Source organism: Plecotus auritus, assembly GCF_963455305.1.
Source record: "Plecotus auritus genome assembly, chromosome: 6".
Taxonomy (NCBI): domain Eukaryota; kingdom Metazoa; phylum Chordata; class Mammalia; order Chiroptera; family Vespertilionidae; genus Plecotus; species Plecotus auritus.
The window spans coordinates 110,775,573-110,785,644 of NC_137773.1; positions in this window are offsets into that span (position 1 = coordinate 110,775,573).

Here is a 10,072-nt window from a genome sequence, read left to right on the forward strand (position 1 = left end):
GGAGGTGCTGGAGCACACGTGGATGTTCTGGAGCATGTGTGGAGTGAGAGGGACTTGTGGAGGGGACGGGGGGAGGGATTGAGAAGCCTTCCTGTGGTAATGCATTCAGCCTCACTTGCGTGCTTAGTGCAGGAAAAGATGTCAGTGACTCTTCCTTTACGCCTGGTCTCTGGGCGGCGTCTCTCCAAGTGCGCCTTCATGCAAGGACTGGATTGCTTCTCAGTTTCCTGCAGGTTGCAGTTTGCTCGTCTTCATTGTCATCTGTTGTCATGTGAGATCAGGGAACCGCAGACCAGCATGTGCAGTCCCACTGTGTAGGGGACATCTTGCAGCCGTGGCTGCAGCGTCAGGCGTGGCTCAGTGTCTCTCTTCCTGCTCCAGCTCACTGTGATGCAAATAAGTTCTCTGAGAAAACCCGGTCCTGTAGGCCAAGCGTTGTGTACACACAGCCATATTGAGGCTTTTTGGAATCTACAAATCAACCGCAAGTGGCTTGTGAACCACTGTTCGGGACAGTTCATGGACCCTGGCCAAGAACTGCACATGGGGGCCAGTCTTTTCCATCAACCTCTGGTATTCCCATTGATTCTGTCATTTGCTGGCAAAAGGCCTCTTTAAAATGCCCCCCTGGTGTACGGATATCTGGATTCTCCCTTGTCCCTGGTCTGAGTCAGCTGGTGCTTTTACTGCTGCAGCGACCACCTCATAGGCTTGGCCAACCGTGACTTTGTTTACCGTGTTCCACATAGGCCAAATGCCTACCTCGCTGACATTTCCAACTGTGTCACTTCCATGTTTCAGACACTATATTTAAGTCACTTGTTTATTTTCACCAGAAGCTTCTCCCTGTTTAGTTTATTGCCAGGATGCAGCGTGCGGGCACTTCCAGTGGTCAAACCGAGCGAGAAGTGAGTGAGGAGGGCTGTTCATTTCATCGGTAATTGTCCCTGCAGCGTAGCAATTTTGAACTGTATTAACTGTGGGAAAGTTTAACTTGCTTCCTGTGTTCATGGTGAATACATATTAGAGCCAGTTAAAAAAAAGACATAATAGAAAACTTACCAATTTAACCATTTTTAAGTATGGAATTCAGTGGCAGAAGTACATTCATAAAATTGTAAAATCATCACCATCATCCATAAACCAACACAGAATTTCATGATCCCAAGAATTTCATCATCCTACACAGAATTCCATCATCATCCCACATAGAATTTCATCATCATCCTACACAGAATTCCTTCATCCCCACACAGAACTCCACCATCCCATACAGAGCTCCATCATCCCACACAGAATTCCTTCATCATCCCACACAAAACTCCTTCATCATCCTATGCAGAAATCAGAACATCTCCATCATCCCACATAGAATTCCTCCATCGCCCCACATGGAACTCCTCCACCATCCCACATGGAGTTCCTTCTTCTTCCACATGGGATTCCATCATCCCATATCATCCCAGGACATATTAATAACTTCTCAGCCCCTCTCCACCAACCCCTGGCAATCTGTCTCTATGAATTTGATCAATATAGTGTAGCAATTTTCAACCAGGATACCTCAAGAATTTAAATTTAATTAATTAATTAACTAATTAATTAATTATTTTTAGAGAGAAAGAGAAACATTGATTTGTTGTTCCACTTACTTATGTATTAAGTGGTTGATTGTTGTATGTGCCCTGACTGGGGATCGAACCTGCAGCTTTGGTATATTGGGACGATGCTCCAACCAATGGAACTACCTAGCCAGGGTCCTGTGAGAAATTTTAAAACATGCAGTGCCTGACTATTCAGCCAGGGGCACTGACCTCTTTTCCCTTAAATTGTAAAAAAGATGACAACAGCCAACACAACAATAGCCATCCAGTGTGATTGAATCAAAATTACACCTGTTTTTTATAAGATCAGCAACAATATATATTTTTTGGTGTGCTACAGAATTCTCATAATTAGTTTATGTGCCATGAGATGAGAAAGGTTGAAAGTCGATGACCTGGAGTATTAGGCAGAGTCCTCCAGAGAAACAGAAATAATAAGATTATATATATTTGTGTGTGTGTGTATATGTACATACATATGTGTGTATATATATACACATACACATACACATACACATACATATACATATATTATAGGGTTAGCCCATGTGGTTGTGGAGGCCAAGAACCCAGGATCTGCCGTCTGCCAGCTGCACACCCAGGACAGTGGTGGTGGAATTCAGTTCCAGGCCAAAGGCCTAAGAATTGAGGAGCCAGTAGTGTGAGCTGTGGTCTGAGCCCCGAAGCCTGAGAATCGAGGGCGGCGATGTCCAAGAGCAGGAGGAGATGGGGCCTCGCTCATCCGGACAGTGAGCTTGGTGTCCTCTGCCTTCTTGTCCGGTTCAGGCCGCCCTCAATGACTGGGTGATGCCACCCACTTTGGGGAGGGGGGGGGCGTCTTTCCTCAGTCCACATGCGCTCTCTTCCCGGATACTCAGCAATAATGTCTTCTCAGCTCTGCGCATCCCTAGCCCCGACACCTTACCTCCAGGGTAGTGTTAGACAGCCTCATGTAAATGGAACCACGCAGTTTTGTTTTTGTCTTTTTGTGCCTGGCTTACGTCACTTAGCAGGATGTTTTCAAAGTTCATTCACATTGTAGCCTATATCATACTTTATTCCTGTTAAAGTCTGTGAAATATATGCATACAGCGCAGTGTACCATGGAGTTTTCGGGTTGTGTCCACCTTCCGACTAGCGTGAGCAATGCTGCTATGAACGTGGGTGTGTACGTATGTGTACAGTCACGCTTTCACCGGAAGAGGGGTGCTGGAGCAGGGGGAGTCTGCAGTACCTTTCGGAGGACTGCTCTACTGTTCCCATGGTGGCTGCACCGTTTCCATTGCCGCCAGTGCGCCCAGGCGTTCCAATTTCTCACCTCCTCACCAGCCTGCTGTTTTCCGTTTTTCTGATAAGGGGCATTCTCATGGTGGGAAGTGTATCTACTGTGGCTTTGATTTATTTTTGCCCAATGACTGGTGACGTTGAACAGCTTTTCATGTGTTCATTGGCCATTCGTGTATCTCCTTTCAAGAGATGTCTGTTCAAGTCCTTGGTACATTTTTGAATGAGCTGTTTGCTGCTGAAGTACAGTTGGGTGTCTCTGCTCAGCCAGAGATGAGCTTGGTTTCCGCTGCCTTGTTGTCCAGTTCAGGCCGCCCCCAATGTCTGCCCACATCCTTTGTACAGCTTTGAATGAGTGGCTTGCTATTGAATTGTAGGAGTTCTTTATTCTGAATATTAGCCCCTTCTAAGAGATGTGATTTGCAATTATTTTCCCATTGTGTGGGTTGTTTTTTCACCATCTTAATAGCATCCTTTGATGCACAAAACTTTTAATTTTGATGAGATCTCATTTATGTAGTTATTTTTTGTTACCTGAGCTGTTTGAGTCTGGAGCCAGGCTTTAAAGCTGGGTTAGCTTATTATAAACCCAGACCATCATTTAGATCCCACCTTCAAGTGTAGATGTGGATTTAGAAATATGCATTTATTTTGATAGGAAAAATGGGGCACACTTTATTACTATAATGAACATGACTTAATTAGGAGGAAAAGCTCCATGGATCCGGGTGGGTTCATTCAACTCCCTTCCCATTGTAAAGTGTCCTTGCCTTTGATGTTGCTGATCAGAAATACTCAGGAGTCCACGAGAATCTAATAGAACACTCTTCCCCAGCTCCCTTAGCCCTCAGCTGACGGGAAACTGCAAACTCCCGCTTAACAGAAGCAACCTCAGGACCCAGTGGTTCCCAGAAGGCAGGAGCTCGCCCCCTCCCAGGTGGTGTGACCTGGAATTAGCTGGCCTGGGACTGGGTGGCTGATTCCATGACTTCACAGTGACCTAGACTCTACCGTCCTGTTTCCCCATTGCTAACTGTGGCTTTGTCTTCAAGATCATTGCATGATCCCAGAGGGGCTCTAGCTGCCATGTCTGCCTTCTAGAAGGAAGCAAGGGGAGAAGAAAACGGATGTGCTTCTGATGTGTCAGCCCTGCTTAAAGAACTGTCCCAGAAGCCCACCCACCATTTCTATGGCCCAGGCCACACAGGCAGGGCAGCTGGGAGACGCAGGCAGTGATTAGCCTTTAGCCACGCTCATTGGTGCTGTTGGAACATTTTCCGGTCTGTGTGTAAACCTTGGACTTCCCAAATTGTTACCTGTAGGTTGTTGATGCAGTTTTGTGTGTTTGTGTGTGTGTGTGTGTGTGTGTGTGTGTGTGTGTGTGTATGAAAAGATGTGTATTCAACAGCTTTCTGGAATCCTCTCACCAAAGAAAGTCATTTCTGTCGGCCTTTCCCGGCATAACATGTCTGTGAATAATAGTGCAGACTGCTTTCTACTATGCCACCCCATACAGCAGGGGTTTCACTGTAAGAAAGGGAGACCAGCTGTTGAGTAGGCGATCAGCATCTTTCCCATGCCTCCTGCACAGACAGTGATGTCCCCCCGAGATCCCTGGGCATTTTGATGCCTCATTCTCTATCTACATTGAAAAAGCATAACTTCCCTTCTTTTTAAAGGCGGCTGCACCATTTCCATTCCCGTGGCGGCTGCCATTAAACCATCAGTTTTAACCATCAGTTTCTCCACATCCTCACCAACAGTTTGTATTCTAAGGACTCGTCCCAGGTCCTGTCCACAGTTAGAGCGCCACCCTGGGACCCTGAATACCAGCCTCCATGCCCAGTTGATTTCACTCAGTCCCACTGCCTCTTAGGTTGTCAACTCTTTCCAAAGTACAGGGGTCAGTACATTTTTCTTGATGTTTCTCTCTGTGTGGGAAATACACCACGAGTCAGACTTAAACAGTCTAGTCACAAAGTGAGAGACCCCATTGCTCCTCCTTAAATATACGTATATCTTGGGCCCTGGCCAGGGAGCTCACTTGGTTGGAGCATCGTCCTGATACGCCAAGGTGGCGGGTGTGATCCCCTGTCAGGGCACATAAAGAATCAACCAATGGCCCTAGCTGGTGTGGCTCAGTGGATAGAGCGTTTGCCTTGGATTAAAGGTCCTGGGTTTGATTCCAGTCAAGGGCACGTATCTTGGTTGCAGGCTCCTCTACACCCGGGCCCTGGTCAGGGCATATGCAGGAGGCAACTAATTGATGTGTTTCTCTCACATCGATGTTTCTCTGTGTCTTTTCCTCTCTCTTCCACTCTCCCTAAAAATCAACGGAAAAATATCCTTGGGTGAGGATTAACACACACAAAAAAGAATCAACCAATGAATGCATAAAGTGGAACCACGCATGTTTTTCATTTTCTCTCTCCCACTTCCTCTCTCTCTAAAATTAATCAATAAAAATTAAATATATCTTAAGACGTCTCTCATTGGGTTATCACACCTCACAGCTGTGCTGAGAATGTACTCCCACAGCAAGTCTGCACTCCTGAATCAGGGATTGTTTCTTTGAAGCCTGATGGATGGCCCTGGGTCATCTTTCTTTCCCTGGGGCTGGTTTATTGAGACACAGTCCCCTCTGCTTCCTTGGTCTTTCCCGACTCCTCCAGGGGCCAGGTTCCGTGGCCACTCCTCCCTGGGGGCAGGTTCCGTGGCTGCTGGCTGCCCTGCTCTGCTGGGTGCCTGGCGGGAGCTGGGCTCACTTCCCAACTGTGGTTGCTGGCAGGGCTGCTTAAAACATGTCCTGCTTCACCTTAGCCAGTTTGGCTCATTGGATGGAGCGTTGGTCTCCAGACTGAAGGGTCTCAGGTTCGATTCCGGTCAAGGGCACATGCCTGGGTTGCGGGCTTGATCCCCAGTAGGGGGCATGCAGGAGGCAGCCAATCAATGATTCTCTCTCATCATTGATGTTTCTGTCTCTCTCTCCCTCTCCCTTCCTCCCTGAAATAAATAAAATACATTTGAAACATGTCCTGCTTTCCCGCGCCCGGGAAGCTATGCTTTATTCACTGGGACAGGCCCGGGGGGGAGGGGCTCCTTGACCCCAAGCTTCATTCAGGCGCTTACGCTGCCCGCCTGCCTTTAGGGACACAGCAGGCACCATGAGCTCTCTCTGCTTCCCGTTGGCCGGGTCACACCAGCAGGGCATGTGTGAGAGCAAGTGTGTGAGCCGGCACGCGGGATCAGTAGGCTCCCTTTAGTTATGCAAGGGTGATGTCTACTTGCAAAAACCTACGCGTGCAATTCATCACTATAAAATATTAATGAGGGAGAGTAATTTTTTCAGCTAATACAGAAAATGCACTTGCTATGGTACAACAGTTATTTTAAAAAATGTAAAAGTAAGTTAGGAATGCAAGGGAGCTTCCATATGTGCTAAACGTGATTTTATCAAACCTCCCAGCAAATATTCCACTTGCCCTCTTACAGCTGTGAGATGATAACAGGTAATAGAGCCACAGACACATGCACTCAGTGGCAAGGGCCTGCAGGACCTACCAGTGGAGTAGGAACCAGCTCTGTGGGTTGTACAAGGCCAGTGTCTTGGGTAAGATGTTCACCTTGGGGGAGGCCGGAGAAAGGCTTCAGTCGCCTGCGAATCAGAATTAACACATGCAGCCAACAGATTCCTCCACACCAGTGGTCGGCAAACTCATTAGTCAACAGAGCCAAATATCAACAGTACAACGATTGAAATTTCTTTTGAGAGCCAAGTTTTTTAAACTTAAACTTCTTCTAACTCCACTTCTTCAAAATAGACTTGCCCAGGCCATGGTATTTTGTGGAAGAGCCACACTCACGGGGCCAAAGAGCCGCATGTGGCTCGTGAGCCATGGTTTGCTGACCACTGCTCTACACCAACAGGAACCCATAAAAACACAACCAGACTGAGCTACCATTGGTAAGCAAGTGCAACTTTAATACGTCACAGAATTTATTTACCCAAGAACACATACAACTCCGAGTAAATGTTAAAGCACCGGTGAAAGGTGGAGAAGATGGGCTGAGTAAAGAGAGTGATACAAGTTCTTTAAAGGGACCGCTCAGTGCTCAGTACCATAAAGATGTGAATTCTCCATGGTCCAAATTCCACTTGGGTTGTTTTGAAGTTCTGGGTACCTACTAGCTACTGAGACTGAAAAACTATGACGGCAGCATGGTAAAAACAAGTATTGGCTCAACATATGACACATACAAAAAAAATATACTTCTTAAAACAAAGTACATGCAGACATAGTAAGGTAACATACAGAAATATGGCATCACAGGTAAATGGGAAGAGGACAGGTACATGAAATATATGGTGTAGGAAAAACTGGTTAACTCTATGCAACAAAATACCTGATAGATGCCACATACAGCAATGGACTACAGGTAGACTAAAGATTTCCCTGTGAAAGCAACATTATAGAGGTAATGGGAAATTCTGTGTAACTAGGGGCAAGCCAGAGAATGATTTGCTAAAGAAACTAAAAAATTGTGTAACAAAAATATGATTTTAATTAGATAAAAACGAAGGATGTTTTTGTCCACTGAGGGACAGTGGTTAAGCACTTAAAGAATGGAGTAGTTATTAATAAATGGATAGTTAGAGGATGGATGATGAAATGGCAGTAAATATTTTGGGTATTAAAAAGTGATCAGGAATTAATAGCTAAAATATTTAAGAAGCTGAAAAATAAGCTCCTGAGAAATGAGCAAATAAAAAGTGAGCAAAAGACAAATAGTTTATGGAGTGGGAAATGCATAGGTCACCTATATATATAAAAGCCTAAGCGACTGTTCGACAGTTTGACTGGTAGCTATGATGTGTACTGACCACCAGGGGGCAGATGCTCAACGCACAGGCATGGAAACATGGAACAGACTGATGAATCTCAGAGGGAAGGGGGGAGGTCAGAGGGCAGGAAGAGATTAACCAAAGATCTTATATGCATACTAGAGGCCTGGTGCATGGATTTGTGCACCGGTGCAGTCCCTCGGCCTGGCCTGCGGGGATTGAGCTGAACCTGGCAGTTTGACATCCCCTAAGGGGTCCTGGATTGCGAGAGGGCACAGGCCAGGCTGAGGGACCCCACTGGTGCACTAATCTGTGCACTGGGCCTCTAGTTATTCATATAAAGAGGCTCTCAGACTCACAAGCAGAGACATGTAAACAGGACTGAGCAGCTACACTGCCATGAAATGTGGAGATGGGATTCCTACTTCCACCCGACTTCCACAGTCTTGAAGATATTGTGTCATAGATTTTGTCCCAACTTTTAGTTGTTTCAGCCTTCTTTAGTGTTTTTCAATAAATATTTATCATTTTCTCATACATTTCTTGTATATTTTAAAATATATTCTTCTATTACTATTCTAAACAGTATTTCTTTATTAATTACACAGCCTGTCTCTTTGTTATTGCTATATAGAAATGCAGTTGATTTTAAAAATCAATCTAATTGCTAAGCTCTTTTATTTATTCTAATAACTTATCTGTATATTTTATTATTTTTAATCCTCACCTGAGGATGTTTTTCCATTGATTTTTGAAGAGAGTGGAAGAGAGAGGGAAAGACAGAGAGAAATATCGATGTGAGAGAAACACACTGATTGATTGCCTCCTGCATGTGCCCTGACCAGGACCTGGGCCAGGGAGAAGCCTGCAACCAAGGTATGTGCCCTTGACCGGAATTGAACCCGGGACCTTTCTGTATGCAGGCTGATGCTCTATCCACTGAACCAAACTGACTAGGGCTTATCTGTGTATTTTAAAGTCCCAGGTAGTTGAACACACCTGCCAGTCTGTGACAGTTCATCCTCCTCTTGCTTGAATGTTTATTTCTGACTTTAAATCTTCATGTCCTGTTCTTATTCTTCAGTTCCCCTTAATAGGCAATCATTTAATGTCAGCATCAATTTTCTGCATAGACAACCGTATCTTTAGAGATCACAACAATTAAGTTTATACTTTTCCAGCTCTAATACCTCTTATTTTATTTTTTTCCTAGTCATTTATTGCTGGCTAGGACCTCTGTAGTCACATTGAATAGAAGAGGCGTGGAGTGCTTCTTACACTCCTATTTGAATTTTAGAAAATAATTCTAAAGTGTCATCACTGAATGTTAGTTTGTCATCGGTTTTTGTTAGAGATACATGCTTATCAAGTTGAAGAAATTCTCATCTCTTACTGGATGCTAAGAGTTTTATCACTGAATTCACCGAACGTTGTTTTGTGTCTACAGAGATTTTTAAGATATATCCTTAATTCTGCTAAGGTGCTGAAAATGCCCATCAGTGTTCTGAAGGTAAGCCTCCCATGCAACTCTAGGGTAATCCTGACCGACCACATTGTATGGGATGCTGATTGGATTTGGCTTTCTGCTGTTGTGTTGCAGATTTCTACACCTATATCCATGAGCTTGATGAGTTTTTTATTTCTTCTATTATCCTTTTTCGCTTTTGGTATAAGGTTTGTACCAGAGTAGAATTATCTGTTTATTGTCTCTCTAGACAATCCCTCTGGCCTATTATTTTCTTTGTGGGAAGATTTTAAATTACTGACTCAATGCCTTTAATGGCTCACTGTGTGTTCATATGTGTTATTTCTTATTGAGTCCATTTTGGTAAGTTATATTTTCTAAAAATTAATTTCATCTAAATTTTTAGATTTATTAATACAATTGCACAAATTTTCTTATTAAGAAAATACTGAGTTGAACAGCTGGTGATGATACTAAATAGGCTATACATTTCTCTGAGATTGCAATTTAAAGTGGGACATCTTGCTAAAATTAAATTAGGTACAACATTTAAGAAATATTTACAAAAATTTCCCTTCCATTTGGAGGCATGCAAGATTATTTCTCAGGAAAAGAAATATTGAGTCATAGCCTTTACCAGACACACAGCTTTTTTTCTAATTTCTTTTCTCTCTTTTTAAAATATATATTTTTTTATTGATTTCAGAGAGAGAAAGGGAGAGGGAGAGAGATAGAAACATCAATAATGAAAGAGAAACATTGATCATCTGCTCCTGCAAGGCCCCTACTGGGGAAGGAACCCATAACCCGGGTATGTGCCCTGACCAGGAATCGAACTCTCACCTCCTGGTTCATGGGTCGACGCTCAACCACTGA